At 44.1% G+C, this 19,285-nt stretch overlaps 1 long non-coding RNA gene across 1 annotated transcript; it reads left to right on the forward strand.

Annotated features, from left to right (window-relative positions):
* The first annotated feature begins 17,681 nt into the window (after positions 1-17,681).
* LOC134935707 (uncharacterized) lies at positions 17,682-18,683 on the forward strand. The gene is made up of 2 exons (XR_010180355.1): positions 17,682-17,794; positions 18,450-18,683. It is a non-coding gene; the product is annotated as an uncharacterized LOC134935707 (long non-coding RNA).
* The last annotated feature ends 602 nt before the right edge of the window (positions 18,684-19,285 follow it).

Here is a 19,285-nt window from a genome sequence, read left to right on the forward strand (position 1 = left end):
AGCCTGTGGGGGAAGTGGCTGAGACCAGTGGAACAGGTAAGTATGGTATCATTCGTGTACATATATAGTAAAATCCCCCCCAAAAAAATTAAACAAAAAAAATCAAGAAAGTAACGTCAGAAATGGAGAAAAACCTGTCCGCGCATTAGTATTTGCCAGCAGGAAAGCGGACAGAGACAAGGTAACCCCAGGGTATTTCTTTCAGTTACCATATAAGAAGTATTTGTTCCTAGTAATGCCCCTAGTAAAGATGAGCTTGGAAATGTTTGTTGGACCACGTACAGTCCCTTAATACAGGATGAGAAGGATTGAATGAATACTTTGCATGACCTAGAAGCTTGTTAAACTTTTTTTTTTTTTTTTGTCTCTTGCAGAAATAGAAAACTCTCCATCTGGATAAGACCACTGGTAAACACTAATTCGGCAAATGGGAGGTGGCTGTCTCTGTGCAAATGGACGGGCTCAATAAGGCATTGAGTGTCAGGGTGCAGACTTCTTTGCAAAATTGGAAAGGTCACAGTAGCTAATCTTAGATAGTGTGCTATTGAACATCACAAGAATAGTGTTAGGCGCAGAGAACAACAGGTGGAGAGGTTGAGGACGGTAAGTATACTGGCACATACAGGAAAGACCCATCAGTCCAAACCCCAGATCCCTAATTGTCAATAATATGTTACACTTGTAGGAAGGAAAGGCATTTTGCCAGAGATTGTAGGAGTAGTAGGACACATAGTCAATATAGATCCCCTAGACAGAAAACACAAGCCACATTATTAAACACATAGACGGGACCAAGGAACATAGAGTAAAGAATCATAAGCCATATAGAAAACACAGATTCGGCTAATGGGAAGAACAAAATAAATGCAACTTACTAATGTTACATTTCACTGTTCTAGATGCATGTCCATCACAGGTAGAGGAAATTATCTCACAGATACCGGGTTCCCTATGAACTTAGGATGGACAGGACACTGGATTGATGGCTGGGATAGTCCCAGTAGAGATAAGACACACAAAAATGTTTTTTTAAGGGGAGTAGACCAAGTAGAGAATCACTTCCCCGTAGTGCCCAATCCAGTTGTCAAATTTTTATAAAATCTTCTTCACCTCTACAAACTCATCTGTCACCAACCTCTATTCTGTTTCTCTACAGTTTCCTCTTCATTTTTTGCGTTCACACAGGGTGGTACAATACATGGACCCAAGTACAGTTCAAGCTCCACATGCCTAGGTCCTTCAGAGTTCTGCCCAAACCAGTATATCTCAACAGCACGATGACACCAGTATTACTGCAGTGAGCCTTGTCATGCACAAAGGGTGGAGAATGGGAATACTGGTGAAGGGAAATGTTGTATATGGTGGTGAATGGCAAACCTGACATTTTCTTTTTCATTTTCTTCTTCCTTCTCTCCTCTAGAGATGTTTTTTTTTTTTTTTCATTTTTCTTTCTTTTTGAGTTATGCTCATGGTACTCTACATTGCAAACACACGATAGTTAAATTAAGATACAAAAATTTGTGTTCCCTGCAGGAAGAGGCAGTCTGGAGGAGAAAGGGGTATGACCAGGAATCCTCAGGACTGTGGGCAGGTGGACACGGTAAGCCAGTAGCCCCCAGAGCATACCTTCCAAGTCTAGCTGAGGTGGCACACGGTCTGACTCATCTATGCAAAGAGGGTAGGTGCAGGCTGATGAGAGCCTACTGGTGTGCGCCAGGATTCTATTCTCATGCAGGTAAGAGAGCAATGACCTGTCTTACTTGCTTGAGGAAGAATATTAGTAAAGCAATACCAACAGAGCCATCCCATATCCCTCCTGCAGACGGATCTTTTCAGGAAATACAAATCGACTTCGTACAGTCAACACCCTTTAGGAATTATTGTTATGTATTGGTGTGCACTGATGTTTTCTCAAACTGGGTAGAGGCATTTCCTGCCGCCACGGATGCTGCTGTGTTTACCGCAAAGAAAAATTGCGCAGAAATTTGTGTGTAGATAAGGATACCCCTAAAGGTTTAGCAAAGCTTGAAATTGTACTATTGTGATCATAGATACTGCCACTAGTATTATGAAGCTTCGGAACCACTCTCAGATCTTCACTCGACGAATCACCCTCTTCGAAATTTGTTTTTGTTTTGGTATTTGTGTCTTGTTGGGTTGTTTTTGGAAGACAACCTCATGTCATGATTGATCCGCACAATGATCAGAAATACACCAATGAGGTGACAGTACAGTACCTTGTTGAGATAGCATTTGAGAACTTGACAAAAGAACTTGAAACTGTTGATTGCTGGTATGCCAAATGCTAACTGTCTTGATTATAAACCAAGAGACTGTGTGATTGTCCTTATGCTCAGGTTGCCTAATAGACAGGTGGTAAGGACCATACCAAGATTTGTTGACAGCACTAAAGTCGCCGAAAGAGAGATTTGGGTCCACTCGTCCCACTGCAAGAAGGCCGCTGACCCAGAGAGAACTTGTGACAAAGTAGTTTATTGCTCACATTCATCGAGTTTGGGAACTGTGTGATCGAAGTGAACTGTGTGTTCAAAGAGCAAGGTGGAGAGCAAAGTGAACTGTGTGTTCCAAGTGAACTGTGTATTCAAAGAGCAAGGCAAAGAGAACCTCGTATCACCAGAGACTCTGTTCCATGAAGACTGAGAGACGGCACTGTTGGACACCACCTGAGCGTACTAAAGAACAGCAGAAAGACCAGTCATTGTAATTGATTTGTTATGAACAAGAGTTGTTTTGTTCTATTTCTCTTTTCTCTCTTTCCCGCTGACAAACATTTTCTTTCAGGATATTCTATTTTTGCGAGGTTTTTTTATGAGGAGTCGAGTGTGAGACTGGAACTGGTTCTGTAGGAAGGAGTGATCTCCTTATAGGATCCCAGGATTAGCCGCTCAGTTTGTTAAAATCAGAGAAAAATCAAAGGTCTAGTAGTTATGGAGTTCAGAGGTAATCAGGAACAGTCAGACAATGGCTATTCACACACTGCAGATAAAGAGCTCACTAACATATGTGGAAGAAAGGTTTATGAGTGGCTCTCCCTAAACTCCGAATGTTTATGTTATTTAGGAAGGACACTACTTATAACCCTTGTTCAATGATTAAACAGACCTAGCATACGTTCCAGAAATGGAAACAATGTTCAGAAAATGATAGGAATATGTAGATCATGAAAATTTTATATGTCACTGTCACGATTTGTTTGTGTCTTTTTCATCTACCCAGCAGAACCTCAATCGAACCCAAACATCAGTGTACAAAGACGTAGGTACATGTATGTGTGAAATGTTCGCTGCAAATCAGACATTATAGGCCAAAGCACTGTCCCAGCATACTCTATAGGTTGAATGTTGTCCCACACCCAACCAATCGTCCCGTGACCGCCGAGTGCATATAGAGGATGTCTCGTCCTCCTCCCTGTCTTCCCCAAATATAGTCAAGTGTCTGATTTGCGAAATGCATACATACTTGTGTCTAGGTCACCGATTATTGTATGAAATATTTTTTTCTTAGGTTAATAATTGATGGCAGTTATTGTTTACTGCCAAAGGGTGGACTGTCAAAGTCAAAAATATTACATAAAGAGTATATACAAACTACACACATTTAAGTCGCTATACTTGCAACTATGCGCAGTGAGCACAGCAATATATGGTAACACACGCATTTACACGGACATGCCACAGAGATGGATTCGACACTTATTTCATACAGTACATAATTATAATAATATCAAGCGCCAGACATCATGGTGATTTAAAATCACCTAATGAATTAATGTCATGAATGTGTATTATTTGAACGGAACCAGATACAGCTGTCATGTTTACTTTTAAAACAGGGCAGATTGGTGTGTAGATTAATTTGATACTTGTTATCAAGGTGTAGGACATTGCAGCGGATAGTTATGATTGAATGTATAAAAGCTAAAATCACTTTGTTAGAACAATGAATGATACAGTGAACAGGGAACTCCGGCCAGCCCCTTTGGCAGTCTTCAGGGCTGAACCTGATCAGCATATACAAAGAGAATAGTGACTCAATCATAAATGAGAGAGAGACCCCTCCCCCAGGAACTAGTCACACAGGAAGGTAGTTCCTGTTTCTGGGGGGGTCTCAGAGTTAGTTGCTGGTGGTCTCAGAGGATGATGGAGGAGTTGCTAGCAGTTCAGTTCCTGTATTTATTTACAGAGAGAGAGAGTGATATGGAAAGACGAATCTATATAACTTAAGGATAATGGTATTGTATCGCTGGCATGTAACTGTAATTGTAAATGTAATTGTATGTAATTGCATGTAACTCTATGTAACTATGTTCTAACTGCTTACTGTGTGAGTTGTAACCATGTAACTATAGGTATACTGTACTTTGTAATATATATTGAATCCATACTCTTTTAACAACAAATATATACATCAATGAGCTTTGGAACTCAGATAATGTGTGGGTGTATTGTTTTTTCTTATGGGATACAGTGTTTTGCGATGTACAGCACACTTTTATCGTATATGGTAATAAGATGTGCCTGGCGTCTGCAATATATATTAGAGCGGGCATTTTAAATGTTTGTGAGAAATCAATTTGGCAGTCATACTCCACATTCAGCAGAGTGCTGGCTCCTCTTCTGTATGATTAAAAGCAGAATAGAAGCAGAATGGAAAATCTGGTTGTGCTGGATCACTGGTTAATCCAGAAGTATATAGGGGTCTATTTACTAAGCCTTGGATGGAGATATAGGGGGACATTTACTAAGCAGTGATAAGAGCGAAGAAGTGAGCCAGTGGAGAAGTGCCCATGGCAACCAATCAGCACTGAAGTAACATCTATAATTTGCATACTATAAAATTATACAGAGCTGCTGATTGGTTGATGGGGCAATTTCTCCACTGGCTCACTTCTCCGCTCTTATCACTGCCTAGTAAATGTCCCCCATAGTGGACGGAGATAAAGTACCAGCCAATCAGCTCCTAACTGTCATTTTCAAAGCCAGACTGTGACATGGCAGTTAGGAGCTGATTGGCTGGTACTTTATCTCCGTCCACTTTATTTCCATCCAAGGCTTAGTAAATAGACCCCATAGTCCAGTCTGCACTTTATAGTCTGATCATTTGCCCTCATTTCCTAGTGACAGTACTGTATCTGCAATTTGATGCACAAACCTTTAACTATAACAAATGTGATTAATTAGTTTAGTATAAAAAAAATAAGAATTTACTTACCGATAATTCTATTTCTCGGAGTCCGTAGTGGATGCTGGGGTTCCTGAAAGGACCATGGGGAATAGCGGCTCCGCAGGAGACAGGGCACAAAAGTAAAGCTTTTACAGGTCAGGTGGTGTGTACTGGCTCCTCCCCCTATGACCCTCCTCCAGACTCCAGTTAGGTACTGTGCCCGGACGAGCGTACACAATAAGGGAGGATTTTGAATCCCGGGTAAGACTCATACCAGCCACACCAATCACACCGTACAACTTGTGATCTAAACCCAGTTAACAGTATGATAACAGAGGAGCCTCTGAAAGATGGCTTCCTAAACAATAACCCGAATTAGTTAACAATAACTATGTACAAGTATTGCAGATAATCCGCACTTGGGATGGGCGCCCAGCATCCACTACGGACTCCGAGAAATAGAATTATCGGTAAGTAAATTCTTATTTTCTCTATCGTCCTAAGTGGATGCTGGGGTTCCTGAAAGGACCATGGGGATTATACCAAAGCTCCCAAACGGGCGGGAGAGTGCGGATGACTCTGCAGCACCGAATGAGAGAACTCCAGGTCCTCCTTTGCCAGGGTATCAAATTTGTAAAAATTTACAAACGTGTTCTCCCCTGACCACGTAGCTGCTCGGCAGAGTTGTAATGCCGAGACCCCTCGGGCAGCCGCCCAAGATGAGCCCACCTTCCTTGCGGAATGGGCCTTAACAGATTTAGGCTGTGGCAGGCCTGCCACAGAATGTACAAGTTGAATTTTGTTACAAATCCAACGAGCAATCGACTGCTTAGAAGCAGGTGCACCCAACTTGTTGGGTGCATACAGTATAAACAGCGAGTCAGATTTTCTGACTCCAGCCGTCCTTTAAATGTATATTTTTAAGGCTCTGACAACGTCCAACAACTTGGAGTCCTTCAAGTCGTCTGTAGCCGCAGGCACTACAATAGGCTGGTTCAGGTGAAACGCTGATACCACCTTAGGGAGAAAATGCGGACGCGTCCGCAGCTCTGCCCTATGTCGAATGGAAAATTAAATAAGGGCTTTTATAAAACAAAGCCGCCAGTTCAGATACTCTCCCGGCCGAAGCCAGGGCCAGTAACATAGTCACTTTCCATGTGAGATATTTCAAATCCACATTCTTTAGTGGTTCAAACCAATTGGATTTGAGGAAATCTAAAACTACATTTAGATCCCACGGTGCCACCTTAGGCACCACAGGAGGCTGTATATGCAGTACTCCTTTGATAAAAATCTGGACCTCAGGGACTGAGACCAATTCTTTTTGGAAGAATATTGATAGGGCCGAAAATTGAACCTTAATAGATCCCAATTTGAGACCCCTAGACAATCCTGATTGCAGGAAATGTAGGAAAACGACCCAGTTGAAATTCCTCCATCGGAGCACTCCGCTGCTCGCACCACGCAACATATTTTCGCCAAATACGGCGATAATGCTTCGCGGTGACTTCCTTCCTTGCCTTTATCAAGGTAGGAATGACTTCTTCTGGAATGCCTTTTCCTTTTAGGATCTGGCATTCAAACGCCATGCCGTCAAACGCAGCCGCGGTAAGTCTTGAAAAAGACAAGGACCCTGCTGAAGCAGGTCCCTTCTCAGAAGTAGAGGCCACGGATCGTCCGTGACCATCTCTTGAAGTTCCGGGTACCAAGTCCTTCTTGGCCAATCCGGAGCCACTAGTCTTACTCCTCTTTGCCGTATAATCCTCAATACCTTTGGTATGAGAGGCAGAGGAGGAAACACATATACCGACTGGTACACCCAAGGTGTTACCAGCGCGTCCACAGCTATTGCCTGCGGATCTCTTGACCTGGCGCAATACCTGTCCAGTGTATTGTTGAGGCGAGACGCCATCCTGTCCACCATTGGTTTTACCCAACGGTTTAATAGCATGTGGAAAACTTCTGGATGAAGTCCCCACTCTCCCGGGTGAAGGTCGTGTCTGCTGAGGAAGTCTGCTTCCCAGTTGTCCACGCCCGGGATGAATACTGCTGACAGTGCTATCACGTGATTCTCCGCCCAGCGAAGGATCCTGGCAGCTTCTGCCATTGCCCTCCTGCTTCTTGTGCCGCCCTGTCTGTTTACATGGGCGACTGCCGTGATGTTGTCCGACTGGATCAACACCGGTCTTCCTTGAAGCAGAGGTTCCGCCTGGCTTAGAGCATTGTAGATTGCTCTTAGTTCCAGAATGCTTATGTGAAGAGACTTTTTCAGGCTCGACCACACTCCCTGGAAATTTCTTCCCTGTGTGACTGCTCCCCAGCCTCTCAGGCTGGCATCCGTGGTCACCAGGATCCAATCCTGCATGCCGAATCTGCGGCCCTCCAATAGATGAGCCTCCTGCAACCACCACAGAAGGGATACCCTTGTCCTCGGCGACAGGGTTATCCGCAGGTGCATCTGAAGATGCGACCCTGACCATTTGTCCAACAGATCCCTTTGCATGGAATCTGCCGAAAGGGATTGCTTCGTAAGAAGCTACCATTTTTTCCCAGGACTCTTGTGCATTGATGTACAGACACCTTTCCTGGTTTTAGGAGGTTCCTGACCAGGTCAGATAACTCCTTGGCTTTTTCTTCGGGAAGAAAAACCTTTTTCTGAACTGTGACCAGAATCATCCCCAGGAACAGCAGACGAGTTGTCGGCATTAATTGGGATTTTGGAATATTCAGAATCCATCCGTGCTGCTTTAGCACCTCTTGAGATAGTGCTAAACCCATCTCTAGCTGTTCTCTGGACCTTGCCCTTATTAGGAGATCGTCCAAGTATGGGATAATTAATACGCCTTTTCTTCGAAGAAGAAATATTATCTCGGCCATTACCTTTGTAAAGACCCGAGGTGCCGTGGACAAACCAAACGGCAGCGTCTGAAACTGATAGTGACAGTTTTGTACAACGAACCTGAGGTACCCCTGGTGTGAGGGGTAATTGGAACGTGGAGATACGCATCCTTGATGTCCAAGGATACCATAAAGTCCCCTTCTTCCAGGTTCGCTATCACTGCTCTGAGTGACTCCATCTTGAACTTGAACTTCTTTATGTACAGGTTCAAGGACTTCAGATTTAGAATAGGCCTTACCGAGCCATCCGGCTTCGGTACCACAAAAAAAAGTGGAATAATACCCCTTCCCTTGTTGTAGAAGAGGTACCTTGACTATCACCTGCTGAGAATACAGCTTGTGAATGGCTTCCAAAACCGTCTCCCTTTCTGAGGGGGACGTTGGTAAAGCAGACTTCCGGAAACGGCGAGGTGGCTCTGTCTCTAATTTCAACCTGTACCCCTGAGATATTATCTGCAGGATCCAGGGATTTACCTGCGAGTGAGCCCACTGCGCGCTGTAATTCTTGAGACGACCGCCTACCGCCCCCGAGTCCGCTTGCGAAGCCCCAGCGTCATGCTGAGGCTTTTGTAGAAGCCGGGGAGGGCTTCTGTTCCTGGGAAGGAGCTGCCTGTTGCTGTCTCTTCCCTCGTCCTCTGCCTCGTGGCAGATATGAATAGCCCTTTGCTCTCTTATTTTTAAAGGAACGAAAGGGCTGCGGTTGAAAGGTCGGTGCCTTTTTCTGTTGGGGAGTGACTTGAGGTAGAAAGGTGGATTTCCCGGCCGTAGCCGTGGCCACCAAATCCGATAGACCGACCCCAAATAACTCCTCTACGCATCGCCTGTCCACTGTCGTGTCCATAAAGCTCTTCTGGCCGAAATGGACATAGCACTTACCCGTGATGCCAGTGTGCAGATATCTCTCTGTGCATCACGCATATAAAGAAATGCATCCTTTATTTGTTCTAACGACAGTAAAATATTGTCCCTGTCCAGGGTATCAATATTTTCGATCAGGGACTCTGACCAAACTACCCCAGCACTGCACATCCAGGCAGTCGCAATAGCTGGTCGTAGTATAACACCTGCATGTGTGTATATACCTTTTTGGATATTTTCCATCCTCCTATCTGATGGATCTTTAAGTGCGGCCGTCTCAGGAGAGGGTAACGCCACTTGTTTTGATAATCGTGTTAGCGCTTTGTCCACCCTAGGAGGTGTTTCCCAGCGCTCCCTAACCTCTGGCGGGAAAGGGTATAAAGCCAATAACTTCTTTGAAATTAGCAGTTTTTTATCGGGGCACCCCACGCTTCATCACACACGTCATTTAATTCTTCTGATTCGGTAAAAACTACTGGTAGTTTTTTCACACCCCACATAATACCCTGTTTAGTGGTACCTGTAGTATCAGCTAAATGTAACATCTCCTTTATTGCCAAAATCATATAACGTGTGGCCCTACTGGAAAATACGGTTGATTCGTCACCTTCACCTCCGGAATCAGTGCCTGTGTCTGGGTCTGTGTCGACCGACTGAGGCAAGGGGCGTTTTACAGCCCCTGACGGTGTTTGAGGCGCCTGGACAGGCACTAATTGAGTGTCCGGCCGCCTCATGTCGGCAAACGACTGCTTAAGCGAGTTGACGCTATCCCGTAATTCCACAAATAAAGGCATCCATTCTGGTGTCGACCCCCTAGGAGGTGACATCCTCATATTTGGCAATTGCTCCGCCTCCACACCAATAACGTCCTCATACATGTCGACACACACGTACCGACACACAGCAGACACACAGGGAATGCTCTATACGAAGACAGGACCCACTAGCCCTTTGGGGAGACAGAGGGAGAGTCTGCCAGCACACACCAAAAAGCGCTATATATGACAGGGATAGCCTTATGATTAAGTGCTCCCTTATAGCTGCTTTTATATTAATATATTGCCATTTATTTTGCCCCCCCTCTCTGTTATACCCTGTTTCTGTAGTGCAGTGCAGGGGAGAGACCTGGGAGCCTTCCTGACCAGCGGAGCTGTGACAGAAAATGGCGCCGTGTGCTGAGGAGATAGGCCCCGCCCCTTTTTCGGCGGGCTCGTCTCCCGCTATTTAGTACATTTAGGCAGGGGTAAATATCTCCATATAGCCTCTGGGGCTATATGTGAGGTATTTTTAGCCTTTTTAAAGGTTTTCATTTGCCTCCCAGGGCGCCCCCCCCCCCAGCGCCCTGCACCCTCAGTGACTGCCGTGTGAAGTGTGCTGAGAGGAAAATGGCGCACAGCTGCAGTGCTGTGCGCTACCTTAAGAAGACTGCAGGAGTCTTCAGCCGCCGATTCTGGACCTCTTCTTGCTTCAGCATCTGTGAGGGGGCCGGCGGCGTGGCTCCGGTGACCATCCAGGCTGTACCTGTGATCGTCCCTCTGGAGCTTCATGTCCAGTAGCCAAGAAGCCAATCCATCCTGCACGCAGGTGAGTTCACTTCTTCTCCCCTCTGTCCCTCGTTGCAGTGATCCTGTTGCCAGCAGGAATCACTGTAAAATAAAAAACCTAAGCTAAACTCTCTAAGCAGCTCTTTATGAGAGCCACCTAGAATTGCACCCTTCTCGGCCGGGCACAAAAATCTAACTGGAGTCTGGAGGAGGGTCATAGGGGGAGGAGCCAGTACACACCACCTGACCTGTAAAAGCTTTACTTTTGTGCCCTGTCTCCTGCGGAGCCGCTATTCCCCATGGTCCTTTCAGGAACCCCAGCATCCACTTAGGACGATAGAGAAACACTTAATACTGTTCTACAATCTCTCTAGTGTCCTATAACTTTAAGTTAGATTCAGCACAAGCCATGAAGGGATTATTACCTCAAATATGCATAAGAAATGTTTAATTCATTTGGACATATTACTTTGCACCATATGGTTTCCAATCATTTTAGAGGGTAATTTTCCAGGTTATTATTTTTCAATCACACTCAAAGTACGTGCAGGACCCATGAATTAAAAAGATCTTAAAATAGTAAGACGGGAGACGGAAGCAGTCAATTAGCGTGACAGGTTTTTTTTATTCCTGCAAGATAAGTAGCGCACAGTTTCCAAGAAAATACGGGCAATTAAGCTGCAAATTATTATTTTGGCTTATAATACAGTATATATGTTGATGACATCCAGTGTAGAATCTTTTTAAAGAAAACCTCATTATTAGGACCGGTATCAGAGGATATATGCTAAAATGTGCGACTATAACAGGTAATTAATTTCAAGTGACAAAATAGAGGTTTGAAGAGACCTCTAGTGGCATCATGGAAAATTAAGGTACCTTAGATGGCAAAGTTTGGCTATAATAGGGCACATTACTGAAATCGCAGAGCAAATTGCATTTTGTCATTTTAAACAAATGAAAAGTTTGCATCTTCTGACAGAAGCAGCCTGGCGGATTGGGTGTTCCTTGACACAGTTACTATAGGTTAGGTATACTTATGCACATTGTATATTACGCTACTGCAGTGCCAGAGAAGGGGGGCAATGTGTCAGCCTGGGATCAGTACGATTTACCCACAATCAAAATCCAGATGGTCAAAATACTGACAAGATCAAAATACCAACATGGTAAAAAAAACGTCATTTAAAAAGTCGACACAATTTTTTTTAAAACCATTTGGTGTGTATGTCACCATAGGACGACATGGACACCGTATAAGTGTACCACTCACCATGCTTCGGCAAGGTGCCTTGCTGCGCTCGGCATACTATTATATTCCCCCTCCATGTCCAATGGGATGGTAAAGTATGAATAAGTCAGTTTCAATTAAAAAAATCATGAAAAACTCATGTCGATTATGTGACCTGTCGCATTTTAAATATCGGTATTTTGATCGTATCAACATTTGTAATGTCAGTATTTTGACCATGTCGGTATTTTGACCTTGTTGGTATATTGACCTTGTTGGTATTTTGACCGTCAGTCAATGGTTGTCGGTATTTTGACCGTGGGGATTTTTATTGTAGGTAAATTGACTACATCCCGTCAGCATTGCCCTGAACACATGACATAATGATGCCACATGACACCGAGGGGGCGTGGGCACCAGCAACTGGAAGTACAGCACTGTCAGGAGCATACAGAGGAAGCTCCAGTAGGGATGGACATTGCAAGTACAGCATTGAATGTTTGCCTGGCTACCAACATCAAGTTAAGTGATGTGATGGCTACTAGCCATGGCCATCACATCAAGACCATTCGATGGTATAATCTTCGATGGTACACATGTGCAGAAGCAGTTGGATCTTCACTAGAGATGAGCGGGTTCGTTACTCAGAGAAGCGAACCCCCTCGGACTTCACGTCACAAGCCCGGATCCGAGTCAGGCTCGGGTTTTCCCACCTGACTCGGAAACCAGAAAGAGGCAAAACATCATCATCCCGCTGTCGGATTCTCGCGGGATTTGGATTCCATATAAGGAGCCGCGTGTCCCCGCCATTTTCCCTCCGGCATTGGAAAGTGTAGAGAGAGGATGTGTCTCCGTCCTCAGTGTCCTGCATCAGTTCAGTGTTAGTGTCTTGTGCTGCATCAGTCCAGTCACAGTGGTTGTGTCCTCTGCTGCCATATGTCCAGTGCTGCTGTATAAGTCCAGTCCAGTGGTGCTGTGTTGTGCTGCATCAGTTCAGTGGTGGTGTATTGTGCTGCATCAGTCCAGTCACAGTGGTTGTGTCCTCTGCTGCCATATGTCCAGTGCTGCTGTATAAGTCCAGTCCAGTGGTGCTGTGTTGTCCTGCATCAGTCCAGTGGTGGTGTATTGTGCTGCATCAGTCCAGTCACAGTGGTGGTGTCCTCTGCTGCCATATGTCCAGTGCTGCTGTATAAGTCCAGTCCAGAGGTGCTGTGTTGTCCTGCATCAGTCCAGTGGTGGTGTATTGTGCTGCATCAGTCCAGTCACAGTGGTTGTGTCCTCTGCTGCCATATGTCCAGTGCTGCTGTATAAGTCCAGTCCATTGCAGTGGTGCTGTGTTGTCCTGCATCAGTCCAGCGGTGGTGTCCCTGTGCTGCTGTATATGTCCAGTGGTACTGACGTATAAATCCAGTGATCCTGTTGTATAAATCCAGTGATCCTGCCGTATAATTCCAGTGGTACTGGCGTATAAGTCCAGTCCAGTGATACTGCCGTATATGTCCAGTGATACTGCTGTAAAAGTCCAGCAGTACTGCCCTATAATTCCAGTTATCCTGCCGTATAATTCCAGTGGTACTGGCGTATAAGGAGTATAATTTCCAGAAGGAAATCTGCTTCGGCGCTAGCCCAGGGGCTTGTCTCTGATAGCTGCTACTATATACGAATAGCCAATTCAAGGATACACAACAATAAAGAATAAATTAGCAGCGCTATTAAAAACCTACAACCTGGTATCATGAAAGAAGTATAGTGTATTTAATATATTCAACATAAAACAGTAATTAAAAGTGTGTAAAATGAAGATAAAAATTCAGTCATGCTAATACATTTTTCATGAAGGAACCTATTATTGGCCCGTGCAATTGTGCAGTCTTCAATATGAGCATCCACAGATGATATGACTTTTTAAGACCTTTTGGACAATGATAATGGACACTGTTCGTGTGGGTAACGTTGCTAGATTGAATTGCCGCTGGAGGAAGATCTGTAGCTTGATCCAATAGAACCTGTTTGGAAGTGAAGCTGTCCTCTCTAGTGTGCGGGATCCGATCCAAGCAAAACTGTCAAAGGTGCTGATGAGCCAGAATACTAACAGTGTCCATAAATTTAAATGTCCTGTAGGGTCAGTTGGTGAAGCAGGGTGCAATTGTAGATGTCTGCTGGCGGGATGGCAAGGGTTCCAGAGCCTGACGCGTTTTGATGCTGTCTAGCTGGTAGATTTTCGCAGCGCAGCGATCAGGTAAAAAAACGGCAAAACTCCGCATGCGTACGGGCCGCAGGGCGCACGCGTGATGTACTTTCACACAAAACTACGCAGTTTTACACAAGGTCTCGCGACTCTTTTTCGTCGCTCTGTTGATCGTTGAGTGATTGACAAGAAGTGGGTGTTTCTGGGTGGTAACTGACCGTTTTCCAGGAGTGTGCTAAAAAAACGCAGGCATGTCAGGTGAAAACACAGGCGTGCCTGGGGAAACAGGGGAGTGGCTGGCCAAACGCAGGCCGTGTTTGTGACGTCAAAGCAGGAACTAAACACAGACTGAAGTGATCGCAAGGAAGGAGTAGGTCTGAAGCCACTCTGAAACTGCTTGAAAAAAAACCATCACTGTTCTGCTAACCTTTTGTTCGCACTTCTGCTAAGCTAAGATACACTCCCAGAGGGCGGTGGCTTAGCGTTTGCACTGCTGCTAAAAGCAGCTAGCGAGCGATCAACTTGAAATGAGGGCCAATAATAGGTTCCTTCATGAGAAATGTATTAGCATGACTGAATTTTTATCTTCATTTTACACACTTTTAATTACTGTTTTATGTTGAATATATTAAATACACTATACTTCTTTCATGATACCAGGTTGTAGGTTTTTAATAGCGCTGCTAATTTATTCTTTATTGTACTGGCGTATAAGTCCAGTCCAGTGACACTGCCGTATATGTCCAGTGTTACTGCCGTATATGTCCAGTGTTACTGCCGTATAAATCCAGTGGTACTGCCGTATAATTCCAGTGATCCTGCCGTATAATTCCAGTGGTACTGGCGTATAAGTCCAGTCCAGTGATACTGCCGTATATGTCCAGCGATACTGCCGTATAAATCCAGTGATCCTGCCGTATAATTCCAGTAATCCTGCCTTATAATTCCAGTGGTACTAGCGTATAAGTCCAGTGATCCTGCCATATAATTACAGTGATCCTGCCGTATAATTCCAGTGATCCTGCCGTATAAGTCCAGTCCAGTGATACTGCCATATATGTCCAGTGGTACTGGGTATAAATCCAGTGGTACTGCCGTATAAATCCAGGGATCCTGCCGTATAATTCCAGTGATCCTGCCATATAATTCCAGTGATACAGCCGTATATGTCCAGTGGTACTACCATATAATTCCAATGATACTGACGTATATATAGCCCTGTTGCAAAGCGGATTACTGAGGCCATAACAACTATACTGGTGTTAGGCATGCGTCCGGTATCCGCCATTAGTGCAGTGGGACTGCAGTGCCACTCCTAGATGGGCCAGGTGTTTGTGCCACACACTTGTGTCGCTTAGCTTAGTCATGCAGCTACCTCATTGCACCTCTTTTTCTTCTTTGCATGATGTGCTGTTTGGGGACTAGTTTTTTTAAGTGCCATCCTGTCTGCCATTGCAGTGCCACTCCTAGATGGGCCAGGCGTTTGTGCCGCACATTTGTGTTGCTTAGCTTAGCCATTCAACTACCTCACTGCACCTCTTTTTCTTCTTTGCATCATGGGGCTTATTTTTTAAAATCTGCCATCCTGAGTGTCTGCCACTGCAGTGCCACTCCTAGATGGGTCAGTTGTTTGTGCCGCCCACTTGTGTCACTTAGCTTAGTTATACAGCCACCTCGGTGCAACCTTTTGGCATAAAAACAGTATTGTGAGGTGTTCAGAATAGACTGGAAATGAGTGGAAATTAATGTTATTGAGGTTAATAATACCATAGGAGCAAAATAACACCCAAATTCTGTGATTTTAGCTGTTTTTATGTTTTTTTCAAAAATCATCCATATACAAAACCAAAACACGAAAGGGTGGTTTTGGCAAAACCAAGCCAAACCCAAAACACGAACATGGAATTAGAACCAAAACCAAAACACAAAACACGAAAAGTGCCAGCCGCACATCTCTATACACACACGATCTATCTATCGATCTATCTATCTATCTATCTATCTATCTATCTCTATGGGATGCGGTCAACATCCCGCTGGACGGGATCCCGGCGGTCGAAATCCCGACGCCGGAATCCCGACCGCCACAATCCCGGCATATTCTCCCTCTGTGGGTGTCCACGACACCCATAGAGGGGGAATATAATAGTGTGCCGAGCGTGGCGAGCGAAGCGAGCCCGCAAGGGGCTGCGTTCCGCTCGCCACCCCTGTCGGGATTGTGTGGTCGGGATTCCGGCGTCGGTATTTCGACCGCCGGGATCCCGTCCAGTGGGATTACGTACTGATCCCTGCTATATATATGTATGTATGTGTATACACACACATGTGTGTGTATATATTTATATATATATATATATATATATATATATATATATACACACACACACACACACACACACACACACACACACACACACACATATATATATATTCACCCCAGCACCTATTCCCAAGCACCCATTAATTGACCAACTTTAATACACATTAAAAGCTTTTTGAAATGAACTTGCCTAACCAGCATCTTGTGCTTGTGTACTGTGGGGGGCGGAGCTTCCTGTATGACTGACATTAAGGACGGAGGCAGGCATCTCTCTACCTGCTACATTCATGGGACAGCCAGTCAACAAAAGATCAGCAAGATGGGGGACAACGGCCGCAGCTTAAACATCTACAGCCGCCACAAGCTTCAACTGGGGAAGCACTGGTACCAGCAGTTTACAGCTTCCAGTTTGAGTTCCAGCGGAATGAAGTTCCCGCAGCCTGAGCCGGCAGCCAGTACCGGACCCCGGCCAGCCCGTGGAGGGGAATAGAGGACCAGCCAACCAGTATCTGATCTGATGTTCCGGCAGCCAATCCGCCGCTGCATGCTACCCAACATTCTTACCTTTACTGAAGCTCCCTTAAGCTCCCTCATGGCTGCTGCCATAGTAACCTAAATTATTATTATTATTATTATTATTATTATTATTATTTCATTGGTAGTAGTAGTAGTATGCACTGAAAGTGATAATGAGAGACTCTAATAATTATGTGTGTTATCACAATAAGAAACAGTAGGATATGTACCCTGTTTAAATAAAATCCAAGTCTGGAAACAGGTTATTTTGATTGTATGAGCAATACCACAAGCGGACAGTTATAACAGGTGGATATTGCTTTATTTTTTAATCTTTACACACTTTATTTTCATACACAGTGCACATATTTGTATGTCTGTGTCAATCTGATTTTAACCTCTAATTGTCACTCAACTGTGATTGAATATCACTAATTTTCTCCAAACGAGGAAATTAAACGTTACGTCTTATAAATTCAGTCTCATTGTGCAAATATTATATGGTATACTATTTCCGTTACTTATTTGATGTCTGCAACCTTACTATACTGGTGGCGCCCCCTAATGGAATCCTTTAGAGAGTGAATTCTAACACAAATGTAAAACTCTAAGTATAGGGGAATAACTTTTGGCAAATGAATATACAAGTGTGCAGATACACCACTCTCTGTTCATAAAAATAATAACTATTATTCTCATGTGAATGTAATAGCTTTAAATGAGGTTTGATATCACATTTCCCTTATGTCAGACAACAGGCATCTCAAACCAGAAAGAACCAGGTCTGACTGGTCTGGTGGTGGGGTCTATGAGGTCATGCTGTGATGTCATAATGGGCCTCAAACCAGAAATAACCAGTCTAGTGTGTGTGTGGGGGGGGGAGGGGGGAGAGTGTCTGTGAGGTCATGCTGTGATGTCATAATGGTATCAACTGCCTATCTCTCAGCTTGGCTGCTGCCTCCCTCATTCTCCTTCAAGACCTGGAGACAGACATCTCACCGGCAGCTCACCGGCAGGAGTAGAAACAACTGGCAGGAGAAACACACTTGGCTGAGGTTAGTAACTGGACAAAGACAAGGGCAGCTTAGTTTATTAGAGTGGTCTCTGAGGTTTTCCATGATGGCTTCATCTTCTGCCACTGAAGCCAAACTAATGAGCTATTTATGTACTGAGAAATCCTCACCTCTCTCCTGGTTTCCTTATTACACACTGAGCCATAGAGTACATAGCAATACATGGCCACCATTTATTATTAGTAACCTGGGGAGAGCTGTCATCCCTTCTAATGATGGGAGGTGTTGCCCATAGCAACAAACTGATGTTAGCTACTGTATCATTGTATACAGTATACTAGATAAATAATAGCTAGAAGATAATTGGTTGCTATGGGCAACAGCTCCACTTTTACTCTTTAGAAGGTTTGATAAGTCTGAAAATATTAGGGAAGTCAGGAAGTACAGTAGGTTTATGTCTGACACCGCAGATGATTTTACAATTTCCAACAATGAAAGTGTTCTCAGCTTACATAAGTGATATAGAAACCGGCAAATTGGACTGTCCAGAAAGGCCATTATACATCTTACAGTTTCAGGTTCTAGTTGAGCTTAAATATGAATGTATATCCCTAAATAAATAGTTGATGTCACTTACAACTATAAATGCATTGCAAGGCATCTAACACTGTCTACTCTTCATCTTTCCCCACATCAGCACCATGGCCTTAATATGGATGATCTCACTTTGGGAGACGATAACTGCATGTTGTCCATGCAGAACATACCGGTCTGCACAGAGAAGGAATGCCCACTTGCCTCGCCATACCAGGCTTGAGGAACAAGAACTGCCTTCAACCAAGCCAGTGGGTTATGATCACTCTGATGGCAGTTTGTATAAAGAACTGTCTCCCAGAGATAAAGACAAAGATCGTCAGATAAAAGTCCTCGAGCTCCTAAACAACCAGTTAATCGAGGAGAACAACTTGTTAGCGGCAGAAAACACCTTATTGAAGATCAAGGTTGAAAAGCTTAAAGGCACGCTAACGAAGGTCATAGAGCTGTTCTAGGCCCCTGTCTAACTCCGCCGCTGTTACGGAGAAGCACCCAGTAGCTGACCAGTAAACATGGATCCTTATCTTTATGCACTCACCTATTAGAGAAGGTGGAAAATATGCCCTGAGAGGTTTCTGTAGTCTTCTAATCGAAAAGGAGTGACCTTTCTTTTTTGAAGTCTGCAGAAATCTCTCAGTGTGTATTTCCCACCTTTCCTCACCTTCTCTAATAGGTAAGTACATAAAAACAATGATTCATGTCCACCATCTACTGGTTTCAGCGTACTGTGGCTATACAGTAACTGGTTATTATAACATCAATAAAGAACCAGTAGAAAATCAGTGTATTCTTGACTCTATTTAATGTATTTGTAATGAGAAATATATCTTATGTCTAGTAGTTAAATATATAACTGATAATTATTTATAATATGAAAAAAATATTCATATTATCAGTGAAAACAATTCTATTATCACAGGTAAGTATCCAAAATCTCTA

Source organism: Pseudophryne corroboree, chromosome 6, assembly GCF_028390025.1.
Source record: "Pseudophryne corroboree isolate aPseCor3 chromosome 6, aPseCor3.hap2, whole genome shotgun sequence".
Classification (NCBI taxonomy): domain Eukaryota; kingdom Metazoa; phylum Chordata; class Amphibia; order Anura; family Myobatrachidae; genus Pseudophryne; species Pseudophryne corroboree.